The sequence below is a fragment of the Xyrauchen texanus genome, chromosome 13 (assembly GCF_025860055.1).
Source record: "Xyrauchen texanus isolate HMW12.3.18 chromosome 13, RBS_HiC_50CHRs, whole genome shotgun sequence".
NCBI classification, from domain to species: domain Eukaryota; kingdom Metazoa; phylum Chordata; class Actinopteri; order Cypriniformes; family Catostomidae; genus Xyrauchen; species Xyrauchen texanus.
Window position 1 is genome coordinate 1,633,685 of NC_068288.1, and position 20,810 is coordinate 1,654,494.

The window sequence follows — 20,810 nt, forward strand, 5'->3', positions numbered from 1 at the left end:
GAGTAGAGTGATAACGCCTCGGGTTACATGTGTAACACTTGTTCCCTGAAAAAACCTGAACGAAATGCTGCGCTGCTAAGCGCTATGGGGAACAATCGTAGTTGTGACCGAGCTGTGAATAATGTGTGTAACTCGTCAATGAACATTGACCGGAATTTATAACCTCGGCTGATGTAATCATTAGATACACCTGAGGCCAGGCTATAAATGCATGCATCACCAGGTGTCGTAAGATACTTCTTTTTGAAGAGCAGTCCTGGGACGTCCCAGTGCGGCAGAGAAGCGCAGCATCTTGTTCCGCTTTTTTCAGGGAACAAGGGTTACACATGTAACCCGAGACGTTCCCTTTACAAAAAGCTTCACTATGATGCTGCGCTGCTAAGCGCTATGGGGAACGCAATACCCATGCCGCCGCACTGGGGGCTGTCCGGACCCCTACGGTTGTGCAGTGTATTCACAAAAACGCGAGAGGTCTCAGACATGAGCTTGAGATGTTGACTCAAGGGCATAAGAGCCTGGAGTAGCATAAACATCTAAACCATAAAATTTTGATGAATGTGTGTGGAGAGGACCAGCCTGCCGCATCACAAACTTGTTCAGGCATGAGCTGAGATGTCGACTCAAGGGCATAAGAGTCCGGAGTAGCAAAGCATCTAACCCATAAAGTTCAATGAATGTGTGCGAAGAGAACCCTATCGCAACACAAACTTGTCATAAAAACTGATGAATGTGAGCGGAGAGGACCAGCCTGCCACATCACAAACTTGTTCAGGCATGAGCTGAGATGTCGACTCAAGGGCATAAGAGCCCACAGTGCAGAACATCCAAACTATAAAAGTCCAATGAATGTGTGCGGAGAGGACAACCTGCCGCATCACAAACTTGTTTAGGCATGGGCTGAGATGTCGACTCAAGGACATAAGAGTCCGGAGTAGCAAAGCATCTAACCCATACAGTTCGATGAATGTGTGCGAAGAGAACCCTATCGCAACACAAACTTGTCATAAAAACTGATGAATGTGAGCGGAGAGGACCAGCCTGCCGCATCACAAACTTGTCCAGACATGAGCTTGAGATGTCGACTCAAGGGCATAAGAGCCCAAAGTGGCAGAACCTTCAAAACTATAAAACTCTAATGAATGTGTGCGGAGAGGATAACCTGCCGCATCACAAACTTGCTGCAGAGGGAGACCTCTAGCCAAGGTTTTAGAGGTGGAGAGCCCTCTGGTAGAGTGCGCCCTAAAACCTACTGGTGAAGCTTGACCGTGCCCCTCGTAGGCCCGGGCAATAATGAGGATGCCTCTTAGAGGGCACCCTGCCCACCAAGCCGTGGCAAACCACAGTGGCCACACAGAACCTGGCAGTGGCGAGGCAAGTGCCCGCTGACAGTTATTTCTACAGAAAATCCAGAACTGAAGCAAACTGGCAGTTAGCTGGTTCTGTAATATGAACTTTAGTAGAAGGAAACAGATGCAGGCGCATTTGTGCTATGTATGCGTCACCACGATCAGCTCCCCAGGGATTTCAGGGAGAAGTAGAGGAGACATTGCGCTATTCATAGAGGCAAAGAGGTCCTCTTCTGCCCTAAGATCTCACCCAAACTTGTTCCAAGTGGAAAAAGCCCGGCATTTAAAAAGGTCTCGATAACCTCAGGAGAAAGCCCTGTGTCCCTCAGTTGATACCCTTAGGGGCCAAACATGAAAGATTCCACAATTCGGGACAGGGATGAAATATTGCCCTTTGCCTGAGATAGAAGATCCTTCTTGTTCGGAATCGCGAGCTTAGCTCCGAGGACCAAGCCCTGTTCGGCCAGCGTGGTGCTATCAGTAAGAGGCAAAAACCTTTGCTAGCGAACTCTGGGCAACTACTACCTTAGGGTGGAGTTCTTAACTCCCCCATTGGTATTTTCTATCTGGAAAGTAAATCTGTGCCCACATACGGGCATCCAGGGATATAACTGACCTGAGTTACAGGAGCTTGCCCTGGGCCCTAAGGAGAATCCGACACGTCAGAAATTCAGCTGACAAGAACGTGGGTCTCCTTGATGATTTATGTAAGAAGCTACCGCTGTATTGTCCACCCGCACCAAGACATGAAAGCCTCAGGAGGAGGTATTTCAGGGCCAGAAATACAGCCATTAATGCGAGACAGTGACTGTGACAACCGAGCTGACGACCCTCCTATCCCCTTAAGCTGGACAACCACATAAGGCTGCTACCCCGCCCGTCAGGGAGGCGTCTGTCGTTAGCAGCCTGCGACAACAAGACGCACCTAGAGTGGGACCCAAGGCACAGAACCGGGGTCTGAACCACATAAAAAGGGAACGAAGCCTGAGGCGCGTAACCCATATTAGCCTAGGAGTTTTGGCCCTTGGATGAAATCCCCTGGCTTTGGGCCACAACAAATATGGTCTCATGAGCAGAAGGTCCAGAGGGATCACCGAGGACGCGGTCGCCCTGAGACCTGGAAATCGTTGATACTGATAACAGTGCAACCTTGACCTAGCCTGACGAGTGACCAGCCAAATTGACCTAGCATCGATGGAGACCAGCCAAACAAGTAGTAGGGCTTGAGACACGACCGTCTTGATCATCTAGGACTTGAACACCCATGGGCAGTTCAAGCTTTAAGATCTAAGCCAGACGCCACCCCTCACCCTCCACGGGAAGTATTTAGTGTAATAACCTAACTCTCTCTCTCAACACATACCATGGCCCCTTTATCCAGGAGATTTGATAATTATTATTTTTTTTTTTACATAAAAAAGAAATCCGGTTTACAGTAGTGAGAACACGCCGTTGAAACACGGAAAAGCGGCGAGTGAATTAAATCCTGATGCCCTTATAAGACCCACAGAAAAGAATATATCTGGCAGAAGTTTCCACGCTGCCAGGATCTCTGAGATGGGTATTAGATTTTAACACTTCCTGTTGAGGGGTTGTCGAGTGTTTCGCGTCCTGAATAAAATGCAGGAACAGCGAAAACACTCAATTTTGACAGAAGTCTCTGCAACCTGAAACACCAAGAGGTAGCGGGAATGGAGGGGCTTCGAGGGGGTACCGGGAGGGGTGAAGTGAAGCACGCACCCCGTCCCGAGGGGAGCTACCCCCTAATCTAGGCGCAAGACCATCAGGGTTTTCTCTTACTAGAAATTATAGTCCTGAGGTCTTGCTTTGGGGCCTGGCGAGGGCGGCGAGACTGTCCCCAATCCCTGGGAGGAGGAGCACGACTCGCCACGCTTTGCTTTTGAGCCTCTTCAGAAAGGACCGAGGCGGGTCTGAGGCTTGCTCGTCAAGCGCAGAACCCACAATCAGGTCGTCCAGGAGGTCAGCCTGGTACGCCTGTAAAACAGCATAGTGTGCAGAGCAGCCCCAGCCTGACCTGCTGCTTGATAAGCCCTTCCCACTAAAGTGGAGGTTGTCCTACAAGGCTTTGAGGGGAGAGAGGGCTTCTTAAGGGATGATGCCGAGCCCGGCGAGAGATAGCCCACAAGCGTCTCTGAATACTGAATACCCCCGTGCCTCAGCACCCACGATAGTCGAATATAATGACGTCAAGGGTTGTGAACACGGGAAGAAAATTATTATAATTATTTTAATTTTTTTTACGGGTTCCTCCATGAGCGAGAAAGCTCTTCATGGAGGTTATCAAAGAAGGGAAGGGACTCATGAGGCGTTCCCTTTCTTAGACTGGAAGATAAAATCTATCCCCTAATTTGGAGGGTTTGGGGGTCTCTTTTTCGCGTGGCCAGTCCAACTGGAGTCTGGCAACTGCACGAGTAACAACATCGAGCAATTCCTCTGTAGATTTTTTTATCGCGGACGGAAAGCTCGAAGGCGGGAAGAGAATCGCAATCCTCCTCATGATCTGAAGAAGCGTCGGAACGCGCTTCGAGATCATGTGAAGGACCAGCTGGGTTTGGGGAGAGAGCGAGAGAAAGGGAAAAACCCGTCTCTTGCTCCTCAGCCAAATCCATGCAAGAGCCCCACGAACGTTCTTTTTTTTTCGTGAGTGCTGACTCCCGGAAGCAAGCGAGGCGAGTGCGAAGCACTTTGCCTGAAAGCAAATCGCAGTGCTCGCACCCGCCCTGCTGCAACACGAGAGCAGCATGCTCTTCCCCCAAACAAACAGAGCAAAGACTGATGCATCGTTTGCGGCTTTCAGTCGTTCTCTCTTTTTTTTAATTTTTTTATATATATATTATATTTTCTAAACAGAAGAGAAAAGAGAAAAGGTTCACTGCACACTGCCTAACAAATTCTAACTCCTAACAGAGGAAAGAAAGTTTTGACAGGGTTTGTGAAACACAGTCACAGAATCGCTCTGAAAAAAGAGGATCTGACGACACCTGGTGACGCATCCATTTATAGCCTGGCCTCAGGTGCATCTAATGATTACATCAGCCGAGGCTATAAATTCCGGTCAATGTTCATTGACGTGTTACACACATTATTCACAGCTCGGTCACAACTAGGATTGTTCCCCATAGCGCTTAGCAGCGCAGCATCATAGTGAAGCTTTTTGTAAAGGGAACTGGGCACTACTAGATAACTGGGTGGTGCAAACGCGGAGCAGGTTTCTTTTGGGTGCGAGAGAGGAGAGGAATATCTCATCCTGTTGTAATAGCAGTCACATTATATGGCTACGATGCTACATTTCTGACACTGCCAGAACTTCGTCGGAGGCTGAAGATCATTGCAAAGGCTATTAATCGGCAGTCTGTGAAAATGTCACACTGAAAGTTGTAAGATTGCCGATTTTGCCCTGCGACGAGAGAAATCCTTTAGGATTCCCAAAATTTGTCTCAGATGGCAGAATCGTGGCCAAAATCGTACAGTGTGCACCCGCCTTATGTCATGTGGTTTCCCATGTTCATGTATTTAAGCCCTCATGTTTGCCATTGCCATTTGTCAAGTATTGTTTTGGTGTAACATTGTCAAGTCAAGCTGTTTATGTTCGTTTCATTTTGGATTTCACGTTGTTAATAAATACTGCACTTATGTCCACTCTTCATTGTCTGTTCCTGACATCAGCCTCAACATTACAATTACTTTTATATCAGGTCTTATCTCACTTCATATAAAATGAAATATCTGAATAATTATTCCAGTTGGGGAAATACTCATACAAACACAGTTTCCTTGCATTAAATTTGCAGGCAAAATTTAAACTGGATGTTGCAATGAAAATGGAGAAGACTCAGATTACAAAAAGCTAGTTGATGATTATGTCTTGTATTGTATAAAACAAATGCAGCTGAATATCACAAAAATAAAAAAAATGGTAGTGGACTTTGAGGGAACACCTGAGTCTGACTATCTTTGAGGCACAGGACACAACAGTACATCAGAGCAGATTACAAAAAAATATGTAAAGGGAATGATCAGAAAGGACAGCTATACTAGATTTGATATATATTTACTGAAGACAGATGTTAAAGCATCCTCTCCACATCAGCGATTTTATGAGCACCATGCTCTATGAAGTGATAGTGAAGATCTCTCTTGCAATCAGCAATCAGAATTTATAATGCCATCTCTCCTGATAAGCCTATTACAGGAAGCAGATACAGTATTAACAGAAATGTATAATATTGTTTCTAAAATAATTAATTTCTGTTCTCATATAATTGATCATACTATAATAATCTCACCTGTTGTAAGTCCTCTGAAAATTTACTACAGCCGTTAAAATGAGTTTGAACCCATGACCTTCTTGCTGTGAGGCGACAGTGCTAACCGCTGCACCACCGCGCCGCCCGAATTTTAGAGAATATTTTTCTAAAATAATTTAAAAATAATTGATTACAGTACCTATATAATTGATGATACTGTAATTATCTCACCTGTAGTAAGTTCATCTATCCACTGGGAAGATACTACAGCCTTTAGAGTGAGAAAATATAATTTTGGTGAATTTTAGTGATGTTTTAATTAAATTTATTACCATACTTATATTATTGATGATACTGTAATAATTTTACCTTTAGTAAGTCCATCTATCCAATACGAAGTTACTATAGCCTTTAAAATTAGAAAATATCATTTTGGTGAATTTTAGTGAATATATTTCTAAAAATAATTGATTTCTGTACTTATATATTTGATCATACTGTAATAATCTCACCTGTAGTATGTCTGTTCCAGTAGATCTGCCAGTACTTCAACAGCAGGAAAGCAAGTGTCCATATAAAGGCTAACCTCAAGTTCTGTGGATGCTGCAGGCTGACAATACCCCCACATACCTTGGTGTGACCTTCGACAGGCAAGTCACCTGGAAACAGCAGGCCGAGAAAGTCAAAGCCAGAGCTAAGCTGCGGTTAGCACTCAGCGGTCCTCAAGAGGATGTACCTCAGACCAGTACTTGAGTACGGAGCGACGGCATGAGGCACAGCAACCAAGTCAAACTTTGACAGAGTCAGCAAGGTGCAGAACCAGGCAGCAAGAATCATCACTGGTGCCATGCGGTCAACCCCTATCCAAGAGCTGGAAACCATCACCAGCCTTGAGCCCATGGAAGACAGAAGGGACACCAAACTCCTCACTCAGGCAACAAAATTCAAAAGACTACCAAATCACCCCATGAAAGACTGACTGTCCCAACCAACAAAAGGAAGACTGAAGAGAGGAAGTTTCATCCACCAGACAAGAGACTTGGAAAGGAGACACCAAGATATCCAGTACCATGAACCTAATGATATCCCCCAGTACCTTGGGTACCCAGGCTGGAGTGATGATGGAAGACCCCAGATACACTGCATTGTTCCTGGCATTGGCAAGAAAAACTCTCTGAGCGATGCTGAAAAGAAGTCCCTCACCATGGAACATATCCACAACTCCTACCCCCAACACAACTGGACACATGTTTTCACAGACGGGTCTGCTGATCAGGCTGTCAGATTTTTTTCATGTATAACTTGCACGTCAACTGAATTATTGAGGTGCCATCTCCTATGTTTTAGCGTAGTGATTGGAGTTTCAGACGGTCCCTTATATCTGCGAAACCGAATGTTCAACGAATGTCCAACGTCAAACTAACTTTACCATGGTTTATTATTGTCCCTCATATCAATAATATTTGGAGACTGTCTAAGTTTCACGTTATTTCTAAAAACAGTTATTACCTTTATTAGAGAACTGCTTAGCATAAAATAAACCTCAATTATCTAGCAGAATGTTATAGTAAGATTAGAATGTTTTTTGATGATCAAATTTAGCATGTCCATGAAAACTGTATTTGGCGAACTTGTTTTGTTTCCAAGCAAACAAAATCCACAACATTAGTTGTGCCAAGCTACTTTGCACTATGGCCTAGTCCACACTAATACATTTTCGTTTGAATCTTTTTCTCTCCGTTTAGGCCTTCCGTACACACTTAGACAGCGTTTTTGTCCGCGAAAACTGAGCTTTTTGAAAACGCACTCCAATGTGGATAAACTCGAAAACGCAGTTTTCGTGTTGTAGTGTGGAAAACGTCTCGGTTACGAGACGAAGGGAATGAGACATTGCGTTACTAATGCATATGGGGAGTGCCTTCATACACAACCTATTTGAAACCTCTCTACAATAACGCCAATATTCTAATACTGGCTATGGTGTTTGAGCCCCAAATGTTTTGGCGCGAAACTGACCGATCGTTTTGGCGCGAACTGACCACTATAAAACAGGTGCACACACACACCATTTCCTCAGAATTTCTGACTGAGAACAAGGAGCGCATTGCTCGTGCCTCAAGAACTCTGAGTCTTGTGGTGCGGCTAGCATTCGCAATGTCTCGTTCCCTTCGTCTCAGGGAACCGAGGTTATGTACGTAACCGAGACGTTCCCTTAGGACTTCAGTCCACTTGACATTGCGTTACTAACGCATAAGGGGAACAGAATCCCATCATGCCGCACTACATGACATAACTTCCAAAAGAGAAAACATGGCGGCGCAGTCTTATGGGACGACGACCGACATGAGTATGCCGCAGTGAGTGATCCTCATGATGGCCAGGAGGAGAGCACTCATAATGAATATATGAGCTATAGCCATATAGTATGAATTACTCCTTATGAACCTGGCCGGGAAGGGAGTTTATTTATAATGAAGTGCTTGTGACTTATGGAATTATAACAGCCTGAATGCAGCTGGTTGTGTAAGTGATGCAGAGCCCGTACTTAAAAAGGGGGCATAAGTAAATATCTATCTATCTGTCTATCTATCTATCTATCTATCTATCTATCTATCTATATATATATATATATATATATATATATAGATAGATAGATAGATAGATAGATAGATAGATATATAGATATATATATATATAGCCAATGAATAGCAAGTGCTCTAAACAGAGAGGACTTGTAAAGAAAGAGACGTTACGTCTAGGTTGTAAAACCATGCGAACGTGTTTTGTGAGGACCATCCTGCTGCAAAACATATGTCTTGTAAGGACACACCATTCGTCCATGCCCAGGAGGAGGCCATACCTCTAGTTGAGTGTGCTTCAACACCAATTGGGCAAGTCTGACCCTGCGATTCATAAGCCAGTGTAATTGCATCGACAATCCAGTGAGAAAGTCTTTGCTTGGAGATGGACATTCATTTTGTGCGTCCTCCATAGCATATAAAAAGCTGATCAGACATTCTGAACTGCCAAGTACGCTCAACCTATGTATGTAGCGCCCGCACAGGGCATAACAAATGCAATGATTGTTCCTCATCCCAATTAAATGGGGGAGGGAAGAATGCCTGGAGGTGAACCACTTCCGCTTTGAAGGGTGTGGTCAGAACCTTGGGTACATAGCCTTTCCTGGGTTTGACAGTGGCTCTTGAAAGGCCGGGGCCAAACTCTAGACAAGAATTGTCGACTGATAACGCATGTAGGTCACCGACCCATTTTACTGAGGCCAGAGCCAGCAGTAGTGTGGTCTTAACGGAAAGCATGCGCAAATCAACAGAGTCCAAAGGCTCGAAGAGGGGCCCTGTGAGAGCTTTTAGGACTAAAGTTAGGTCCCAAGTCGGGATTGTAGCTGGCCGAGGCGGGTTTAATCGTCTTGCTCCTTTAGGAACTTTATGATTAAATCATGCTTGCCTATAGAGGCGCCGGCTTCACGTGCGTGATACACAGCTATAGTTGCCACATGCACTTTGAGCGTTGACGGGGTGAGTCCTGCGTCTAATCGCTCTTGAAGAAATATTAGAATTTCATGTATGGGGCAGTTTACTGGGTCCTTACTACGTGAGAGACACCAGTCAGTGAAAACCTTCCATTTTAGTGCATAGAGGCGTCTTGTGGACGATGCTCTGGCTTGTAAAATGGTGTTCATGACTGAACGCTTCAGTTTTGGCACGTGTAGTGCGCCCCGTTCAGTGGCCACACATGCAGGTTCCACAGCTGGGGATGGGGACGCCAGATAGAGGAGATCCCTCCTCAGCTGTATTTCCCATGGTGGGCTGTACAGCATCTCTATCATTTCCGGAAACCATGGCTGGTTGGGCCATCTCGGCGCAACTAATAGAACCGTTTCCTTGTCCTCCTGGACTTTACATATGACAGAGTGGATTAGGCATAGCAGAGGAAATGCGTATTTGCATTTCGCCGGCCATTTGTGTGCCATTGCATCTGTTGCCAACGGGGCTTGGGACTTCGAATACCAAAAGGGACAGTGGGCATTCTCCACTGAGGCAAATAGGTTGATTTCTGCTTTGCCGAATATTTCCCAAATCCTCAACACCGTCTGAGGATGAAGTCTCCAATCGCCCGGTATCACCCCTTGGCGTGACAGTAGGTCCGCGCCGTAATTCAGGCAGCCTGGGACATATGTCGCTCGCAGGGAGAGGAGATGACACTAGCTCCATAGGTGGAGCTGCAGTGTCAGTCTCAGCAGTGGCGGTGAATGAATTCCACCTTGGCGGTTTATATATGCCACAACTGACATGTTGTCTGAGTGAACCAGGACATGACAGTTCGCTATTTCTGACTGAAAAGCCTTCAAGGCTAGAATTACAGGCGATAGTTCTAGGCGGTTGATATGCCATGCCCTCCTCGGACCTGTCCAGGTGCCGAAAGTCAGGCACCCATCGCACACTGCCCCCCAACCTGTGTTGGAAGCATCTGTAGTCACCACCATAATTTGCCCCAGCGCCACACCTCGCTGGTAAAATGCAGGAGCTGTCCATGGTACCGATTCAGCTATACAGCGGCGGGATATAGTGAGATGCATGCGCCCTTGGCGCCAAGCATGTTGTGGCACACGGCGCATCAGCCTAATGTGATGACGGCCGATGCCGCCGCCATAAATCCCAATGCTTTCCCTAAACAGCTTCAGAAGAAGTGTTCTCCCCACTTTGAACTTAGACAGACACTGTAGAATAGCCTGAACATGCTTGCTCTTGAGGTGCGCGCGCCCGCTCGTGGAGTCGAGGCGGACTCCCAAAAAAGAGATATTTCGGCTGGGAGAGAGCGTGCTCTTCGCCCAGTTTACATTGAGGCCCAAGCTGTTTAGATGCTGAAGCAGTAAGTCTCTGTGTTGCATAACAGAGCCTCTGATTGTGCTAGTAACAGCCAATCGTCGAGGTAGTTCAGTCCGAAGGGCAGGACTTTGAATTGTTACGCTGTTCCCTCGAACGCAAATCTCAAAATCATCCTGTGGTGCTGTACAATTTGGATATGGAAGTACGCATCCTTCAGATCTATCGACGCAAACCAATCGTGTGGGCGTATATGCGATAGAATTAGTTTCTGAGTAATAATTTTCAATGGGCGCTTTATAAGTGCGCGATTTAAATGTCTCAGATCCAGGATTGGCCGTCTCTTTTTGGGACAAGTAAATAACGGCTGCAAAACCCTTTTTGTGCTTGACAATTTGGCACAATCTCTATCGCGTTTTTCACGATTGTGAATTTCGGCTGTAACACTGGCGCGTCTTCGGCCGAAACCGTGGAAGACAGAACGCCGTTGAAACGAGGTGGCCGGCGAGCAAATTGGATCGTATAGCCATGTTCGAGGGCTGAATGGGAGGGTGCGAGAGGCTGAACTCAGAAAGAGGGCGATTCATGAGCGAAGCGACTTGAGACTCATGTCCTCACAGTGAGGACAGTCTGTCTCCATGAGAGCTGACTCTGCGTGGGCATGGCCCAGACAGAAAACGCAGCTCTCATGCTTGTCTGACGGCGGGATGTGTCTCTCGCACAAGGAACACTTACGGAACGACATCTTGAAAAAGACGCAAACACGTAAGTGGCTCTTCTAGATATATAAATATAAATATAGATTTATATTTATATAACTTATATTTATAACACACAAGTATTTGCTTAAAAAGGATACTCTACACCTGCCGACGCGCTGCAGAGAATCAGGATGCTGAGGTCCGTTCTCCAGCGGAGCGTCAAGCGGCGAGGTGGAGTGATGTTCGCCGGAGCACTGCAGGGGAGCGGAGATTCTTCCCTGCTGTGAAGATACCGTCCGCTGACTGGTGTGAATCGACGCCAAAGATAGAGGGCTTCGAGACAAGAGGTAATCGCTGTCTTGAAGGAAGCAAATCTGAAGAAATGGTGTGTGTGCACCTGTTTTATAGTGGGTGGTCAGTTTGCGCCGAAACGAGCAGTCAGTTTCTCGCCAAAACAGTTGGGGCTCAAACACCATAGCCAATATTAGAATATTGGCGTTATTGTAGAGAGGTTTCAAATAGGTCATGTATGAAGGCACTCCCCATATGCGTTAGTTCTTAAACGCTTCAGAACGTTAGTGTGGACGGAGAGCGTTTTGAAACGAAAACACAGTTTTCAAATGTATCCGGATTAATGTAGATGTAGCCTAAATGAATGAAGACTTATGCCGTTTCATAGAGGGGTTTCATAGAGAGGTTAGATGGGCTATATGTAGACTATAGCTGTGATAACAAAGAAAAGAATATGACACATTGCTTTCCGGTTGCATTTGTAAAGACTGCTGAAAACTGTCCATTACTTACATACGTATGTTGACTACACATGTGATTTTAAAAGAGGGAAACTTGTATGAGTTTTCTGTAAATTCCGCTAATAGTATTTTAGAGAGAGGTCGAAACAATTAATAATTTCTTACCTACAACAAAAAAGAAGCAACATCGGCATCACTACTCAGGTTTTTCTCTGTCATCATATATTTCCACCTTGTGTAGGCCATACCGATGTTTACTCTAGTTTTTTGCCTTTGCCAAGCTTTCTGTCTTGCTTCGGATCTTTTTCGCTTCTTCAGCTGTACAGCTACTGAATCTCCTGTTGTCTATGCTTCTAAAGCACGATAATAAATATGTTCCATTTTGTTCTTTTCACTCTTCACATCACCAAGCAACACTGCGCTAAGTATCGCCAAGCGCGAGGATTCTCATTGTTTAGTGAAACTAAACTGTCATTTCAATATTGCCAAACACACTGAAGGGGGTGACACACACCATATATATTTTTATATTGAGTACAGCCTTTATCCTGTGTGAGTGTACACCATTCAGATCACTCTTCACAAATACACAATTCCTTTGTTCATATGTAAAACATTTTACATTAGCCCCCAAAATACTGAATTCACATTTAACACAACAAACAGTGATTCTCCGTACACACAGCTCTTCCTGTCACACACACACACACACAAGCAAAGTTTCAGCGCTTGATAAACGGCAATGTTTTTTTTCCTTCTGCTATAATGTGCTGAGTGGCCCCATGTCTTGTATGTTTACTGTTACAGTTACAAATGTTGCCTATGATGCTTACATAAAATACAGCCTTTTGCAACATGGTGAACAATACACTGCTGCATCAGGATATAAGCTCCAGATGAAAGTAAATAAGAGAGAAATATATTACTATTGTATACAAGTCATCAAAGTAATAATAATTATTATTTATCATATTAAAATGACAAACTGGACAACAATAATAATTGTTGGGTTATAATATTAATATATACTGTAACAACAGAATTCCAAAATGTTACTGGGTGATGTAGATTTGCACAACCTGTTCACACAAAAAAGGAGAGAAAAAAAAGTGTTATGTAAAAACATATGTAGGTAAATATTTCTTTTTTTATCACTGTATTGTGGAAAAACTGGAAAATATACATTAATTGTCTTTAATTAGCTTTTTATTTCATTAAACATTTTGATTGTACTTGGCTTTAATGACTGACAGGATAAATGTAAAATTATGATTTAAAATGAAAAGCAACGTTTTTTTCGAAATGGGGGTTGGTCGTCCCTGCACACACACGCACACGCACACGCACGCACGCACGCACACACACACACACTCATGTGTAGTGAAATAGGTCATGGATAAACCCACCACAAGGCTAATGAGGTGACATTTACACTAAAACGCAGAACAGGAAACTAGTAGGAAGCCATGCTCTCTCTCTCTCTTTATAACTCTTATGTTTATATAAAGAGACATCTTTATGTCTCTCTCTCTCTCTCTCTCTCTCTCTCTCTCTCTCTCTCTCTCTCTCTCTCTCTCTCTCTCTCTCTCTCTCTCTCTCTCTCTCCACTTCTTAAAGTAAAGCAAAAATGCTTACTCACAGTCATAATATATATGTTATTATATATTAATAGGTGTTATATCTGGAAACATGTTATATTTGTATGTGTGTGTGTTTGGAGTGAAACAGGGCCTCACATTTCCCAGCAAGAGAGAAGCGCTTGTGGTTATGCCCTGAAACCGCTAACCAACTCTATCTACAAAAACTAACTAACTATCTATCTATCTATCTATCTATCTATCTATCTATCTATCTATCTATCTATCTATCTATCTATCTATCTATCTATCTATCTATCTATCTATCTATCTATCTATCTATCTATCTATCTATCTATCTATCTATCTATCTATCTATCTATCTATCTATCTTTTTCTCTGAATGTGGTGTGCAAAATGTAAGTCTGTGCCACATCAGGATCACTAGAACAGTTAATGTGAACAGTTTCAGTGTTGTGAAGCCTTATTCAAATTCGATTAAGTCTTCACAACACTGAATTCTCATCAGTTTAGACACATTGCAAGCTGACCTCACATCTGAGGGGGATGCACCTGTTATTTCTCAGCTCATGTCAATGTGAAAAAACAACTGTGGTGGTTTAGGTGTGCTGCCCTCATTTCACTCTTTCAGAAAAACTAAATTCTGGATCAGTAGCCGCATGATCAGTTGATGCTGATATTTGATGGTTTCCAGATAAGTGACTGAATCACTGAGAAAAACTCTAAGGAAGGGGTCAGTAAACACAAGCAAGTGTGCCATCACATGAAGGGTTAATCAATGACAAGTGATAAGAGCAAAAGAGAATAATAATTAATTTATTAATAATTAAGTGTATTAATTTTACTATTTAGTTGTTTATTAAAAAAGTCCCTCACTGCTTGCCAAAATAGCTTTTGCAGAATTTATCTTATCATCACAGTTTTATTTAATTATGAGCTGTTTTAGAAGCCAAACTGTAAACTGTAAAATCCAGTGGGTCAAGCATTGCCACTCGAACAGTGATGTAGTTTGGTAATACTTTGCATAGAGATTTGTAAAGGAGATGATCAGAGTATTGATAGTGAGATTAAAGTACAGATAGAGAGATCAGAGTATAGAAAGAGAGAGATCAGAGTAGACAGAAATTAGAGTGCAGATAGAGAGAGAGATCAGGGTATAGATAGATATTATAATAAAGATAGAGAGAGAGACCAGGGACGGATTATGACTTGCAAAGGCCCCAGGGCCTCGTTTTCATTGTTAATGGGTTTTCAAGCGATCGCCAAACTGGATCGCACAAACTTAAAGCCCAGGGCCCCCCCAAGCAGTCAATGGCCCCTTGTAGTCAAGAGCCCCTGGGCACTGGCCCCATTGGACTGGTCGATAATCCATCCCTAACAGAGAACATATATGGCAATATATATGGCAATTTTCCACTGCACATTACGGTTTGACTTGCCTCAACTCTACTCACTTTACTTTTCTGAACTTGCATTTCCACTGCAGTTTAGTGCCTCATCAGCGTGGGTGGGATTATAGGCTGATTGTCATGGTTGCGCTGCCTCTACTGCAGTGACATCATTTTAAATACGACACAAACTGACCAAAACAATAACACAACCGCTGTTAGCTACTAGCTCATTGTGCTGCATAAAGCAGTTGTTGCATGGTGATTTTACACAAGTGTAACAGTTAAATTGGCCTGGTTGTAGCTTCTAGTAGCTGGTCAACTAAATAAAGTGAAGCTTTCAAGCAGAGTATAGAGTAAACAAAACAAAACGTACCATCTTCTATCGAGTCCAGAGCACTCTCCCTCCCATTGCTCACCAGTTTAGATAGCGTCCATTTGGTCGAACCACTTCCAATTTTCCTTGATGTTTCTATAGTCACTTTAAATTTTTTTTTTTTTTTTTTACTTTTTACTACACTGTTGGTAGGTCCGGTGGTAGCCGGAGACACTTCCTCAGAGACCTTTTTGTTTCACTCATCACTAATGAGTGGACCGTCTATACCTTGTTTAATGACCACGGCATGGTTTTGCGCACAGCCATTTCTTTTTTCACAATTCGAAAGTCGTGTGAACAAATGATACTGCTATCGCTGTTACTAACTTTAAAACTAGCGGGTTGATGTTGCGTGTCAGAAATCCATTGACGCTTGTAGTGATGATTCTCCCTGACAAATCAGTGATCTGCAGGATTTTGACGTCACATTTAGTATCGGCTCGGCTCGCTTGGAACCACGACTGAGGTGATACTAAAAAAAAGTATCAGGTACCAGGTACTATCCACAGTGGAAAACCCCAAAAAAGCAAGCATAATCAAGTTCAGTCGAGTTGTACCATGCAGTGGAAAAGCCTCAATAGAGAGAGATTAGAGTTGAACAAGAGAGATCTGAGTACAGATAGAAATTAGAGTATAGATAGAAAGAAAATTCTGGTTCCATTTGTCAGACACACCTCCAGATACATACCATATCACAATGCTTTTACACACAGGGCAGGACACCCAGAGTGACTGGCAACACATAAACAGACAGAAAGAACAACCCAGGAAGAATACATTCATGACTGGCAGAACAAAGTCACACAAGTACATAAAATAAGCTACTTCCACAGAATCAAGACTGATTATAAATTGCCACCATATCTGATCAATATTAAAGACTATCGACAAAGAATGATACTGTAAAAGTATTGTCTAAGTGAGCAAAGTCTGTCTGGAGAGGCCCAGAGAGGTCATACTGTGTTCACACTGCACTGAAGGAGTCGTGGAGGACGAGCTGCGCTTCCTCACTCATTGCAGTAAATATGAGACAATTAGAAACGTCTAGGTTACGTATGTAACCTCCGTTCCCCGATGGAGGGAACAAGACGTTGTGTCGGAGAAGCGACACTAGGGGTCTCTCTTGAGCGCCGAAATATGCCTCTGACTTATGAAAAAAGGCCAATGAGAAGTTGGCAGAGAGTATTTGCATACCCCGCCCCCGGACAAGCGGGCAAATACGGTGAGTTCATTAAGGATTTGTCTGAGGAGCCGGAAATGGTCCGGCCACAACAGTGGCTCGGCTCAGTGACGTGGCGGGGAGGACACAACGTATCTTCCCTCCTTCGGGGAACGGAGGTTACTTACGTAACCTAGACGTTCCCCTTCTGTCGCTCTGAAGGGACACTAGGGGTCCCACTTAAATCATGCCATGCGCTGAGCAGTGTATGTGAACTGCTGATACAGAAGCGGGCAGGTACTCTTACGTGCAAATGCGACCAGCTGTATAAGACTGCACGTTCCCTTCCCCAATGCCCCATAAAGTCATCAGAATCCTTCTGGTTACGCTGATGAGGGGAACAAGGTGATGCTCACCAACCTGGGAACGGGTCAAGCCTAGCTGGGCCTCTTTTCTCTCTATGTTTCTCGCATAGAGTAATCCTTTAAATAGGTACGCAAAGCACGTACCGGACACAGCAACGACAGCCTCCCCTCCAGACTTTCTTGCAGAAATAAGAGCACTGACCTAACTGCTCACCTATGTGGGTCTTCAGCCTGGGAAGAACACCAATTTCCGAACAGGCGCCACTTTAGGGCGTAAAGATGCCTGGTAGAAGGGGCTCTGGCTTGGTTGATCATGTCTACGACACTAGGTGGTGGAACGACTAGATCTTCCGCGTCCCGTCCAAGGGCCAGACGTTGAGGTTCCAGAGGTCTGGGTGCAGATGACAGAGCGTGCCCAGTCCCTGAGAAAGCAGGTCCTTCCTCAGGGGAATTCGCCAGGGAGGGGCTGTCGCGAGAAGCGTGAGGTCTGAGAACCAAGTCCGAGTGGGCCAGTACGGGGCCACAAAGGTGACTTGCTCCTCGTCCTCCCTGGCCTTGCACAGCCTCTATTCGGCATAACAGAGCGGGCAGTGGGATGTTTCTCGGGAGGCAAACAGGTCTACCTGGGCCTTGCCGAACTGTTCCCAAATCAGCTGGACCGACTGGGAGTGAAGCCTCCACTCTCCACTGGGCAAGCGTTGTCGCTATCACATCGAGGTTGCCGGGGATGTGAGTGGCACGCAGCGACTTGAGTCTGTCTGACCTGACTAGGACATGTTTGTCCTGAACTAAGGGGAGAAACTTCTTCAGGGCAAAAAAAAAACTGTCAGCAACTCTAGGCAGTTGATGTGCCAGCGCAGCGGGGCCCCTTTCCAACGGCCCGCGGCTGCGTGCCCGTTGCACACGGCGCCCCAACTCGATCTGGAGGCGTTGGTCGTGACCAGGACGCGTCGGGACACCTGCTGCAAGGGTACTCCTGCCCGTCTCGGGACTCGAGTCTGAAGCCAGTGCTGAAGTGGTCTCATATGCATCAACCCCAGCAGCGCAACCAGCGCGGAGGATGCCATATACCCCAGGAGACTTTTGAACATTTTTAAAGGGACCATTGCGCCTGGCTTGAAGGAAGCGAGGCATTTCAGCACCGACTGCGCACGCTCATTGGTGAGGCTTGCTGTCATTGAGACTGAGTCTAACTCCATGCCGAGAAAAGAGATGCTCTGAACCGGGGTGAGCTTGTTCTTTTCCCAGTTGACCTGAAGCCCCAAACGGCTGAGGTGCCTGAGCACCTGGTCTCTGTGCGCGATAGTAACTCTCGCGAGGGGGCCAGGATGAGCCAGTCATCGAGATGTGTTTATGTGTTGCCAGGGCTGCCTCTGCGACTTTCGTGAAGACGCGAGGGGACAGAGACAGGCCGAAGGGGAGGACTTTGTACTGATATGCCTTGCCGTCGAACGCGAACCGTAGGAAGGGTCGATGTCGCAGCAGAATTGAGACGTGAAAGTACACGTCCTTCAGGTCTACCGCTGTGAACCAATCTAGACGCAAGTCAGGATATGTTTTTTAGGTGTTTTTTAGGGGAGTACAGAGAGGCCCCGCCAGGTGGTATGGTTTCCGGGGCATAGGTGGAGCGCAACCGCCCTATCCACCTGGGGAATCGGTGTGTATCCGTTGGACGCTCCGCCGTCGAGGGTAGTGAGAGCAGATGAGCGAGTGGTGCTGTGACGAGTGGAGAGGGGTGGGGGGGTGAGGCTGAAAGCGGCAGCCCAGGGAAATCCTCTGTGTCAGATGCCGCGCTCTCCGATGCAGCGGCGAGCTCATCCGCTTCGAGCTCGAGAGGATAGGCAGACTGGCTGTGAGGCGAGCCGCTGTTACCTTGAGCACGGACGGGAGTCAACGAGCGTGCCGGGGGGCCCGAGGGGGCGTACCCGGCAGAGCTGCACCCGCTGCCATCCCCAGATCGCTTCCAGCACCAGCTGCATCGTCCTCAATCCCGTGGGAAGTAGGAGCAATGCTGGGGGCGGCTGGAGTGGCTTGCTTTCTGTTGAAAAAAAGCCGCGACCGCAACGTTGTCATGGTCATGCTCTCGCAGTGAGAGACACACAAGACACCGCCTGTGGCCGTCTGAAGCGCAGAGCACTCTACCGCATCTAGGAACAACACAGGGGCGGAAAGGCATCTTTATAAAGACGCGTCCTGAAAAGGACGTTCAACGCCGCTGTGTTTTGCTCTTTTAGAGGAAATTACTCTTTTAAATAAAATCACTCTTTTATAGAATAACTCTTTCGAGTTGTCTGCGCTGTCGAAGCACCCAGGGGCAACAATGCACAGCCGTGCAAGAAGGAGAAAGCCGCTGTTATGCGCCGTCAATCCAACAGCATGCAGATCATCAGAGGAAAAGCAGGAACTGGTGTGTGTGACTCGCAGCAGACTGCATGCACTACCATCGGCTCCGAAGAAATTTTCTGAATGAACTCACCGTATTTGCCCGCTTAAATACCCGTATGTCCGTGGGCGGGGTATGCAAATACTGTCTGCCAACTTCTCATTGGCCTTTTTTCGGCGCTCAAGAGAGACCCCTAGTGTCGCTTCTCTGACACAACGTCGAGAGAGCGACAGAAGGGGAACACTAACTTTACACAAATAGTTCGTTTTCTACCTGAATTCCTGGACATAAATGATTTAGACAAGCTCTCGTATCTTATGGGAGAGAAAGTAGAGTGTATTCAGCTGGAAGCACAGTATGTGTCCTCTTGTCATCATATAAGAGAGAGGCTGACCCCTATTGATATTAGAGCTTTATTGAAACAGCTATTTTAATTTCCTTTTTCTTCCCATTCTCATTGCTCTCTATATTTACTTTGTCATTTGTTTCTATTTTATTTTATTATAGTGATAATTTATTATTGCATCTACATATGATTTTTATATTTGTAATGTGTTTCTTTTTAAATGCTTTGGCAATATTGTACATTGTATACGGTCATGCCAACAAAGCTAATTTGAATCTAATTTAATTAAATTGAATAGAAAGAGATCAGAGTATAGATAGAGAGATAAGAGTATAGAGATCAGAGTACAGATAGAGAGAGATCAGATTATAGAAATAAAGAGATCAGAGTATTGATAGAGAGATCAGAGAATAGATATAAATTAGAGTATATATAGAGATATCAGAGTATATATTGAGAGAGATCAGAGTATAGATAGAAAGAGATCAGAGTATAGATAGAGAGATTAGGTAATAGATATAAATTAGTCTATAAATAGAGATATCAGAGTATATTATAGAGAGGACAGAGTATAGAAAGAGAGATCAGAGTATACATAGAGATATACGTATAGATAGAGAAAGATCAGCAGGATGGTCTTCAGCTAGAATCTAGAATGCAGGGGTTACTACATGAATCACATAGTAAGGGGCAACTATGAATCTGAGTGTACATCCATTACGTGCAGAGTCCCACAAGGCTCAATTCTTGCACTGCTTCTGTTCAACCTGTTTATGCTGCCACTAGGCCAAATTATGAAAATGGAACAAATTGCATACCATAGCTATGCAGACGATATCCAGATCTATCTAGCCCTATCCGTATGAATACATACCTTGATTCTAAGGGCCTAAAGACATAAAAAAAACATTTTGTCACATCAAAGCAATAACAAAATCAGCCTAATATCATCTAAAAAAATATAGCCAGAATTAGACGTTTTATATCCAGTCAAGACTTAGAGAAACTTGTTCATCACCAGTAGGGTAGACTACTTCAATGGGCTCCTAACCGGCCTTCCCAAAAAGACCATTAGACACCTGCAGCTCATTCAGAATGCCGCTGTCAGGATTCTCACCCAAACCAAAAAATCTGAGCATATTACTCCAGCCATCAGGTCTTTATACTGGTTTCCAGTAACATTTAGAATTGATTTTAAAATACTATTACTCATTTATAAATTGCTGAATAGCATAGGACGTTTAGCTATTATGCCACCCGCAGAGGTTAGATGTACCCCAACAG

At 44.9% G+C, this 20,810-nt stretch overlaps 1 protein-coding gene across 3 annotated transcripts in view; it reads right to left on the minus strand.

Moving 5' to 3' along the window:
* LOC127654275 (uncharacterized) overlaps positions 1-20,810 on the minus strand; it is a 60,875-nt gene that overhangs the window by 21,916 nt on the left and 18,149 nt on the right. The window contains exon 1 of one of the 3 annotated variants that reach the window (XM_052141400.1): positions 12,077-12,147. The exons of the other annotated variants lie outside the window; for them this stretch is intronic. The gene's annotated coding sequence lies outside the window, so the exon portion shown is untranslated. Of the gene's footprint in view, positions 1-12,076; positions 12,148-20,810 lie in introns of those variants that run through there. 3 annotated transcript variants of the gene reach the window in all.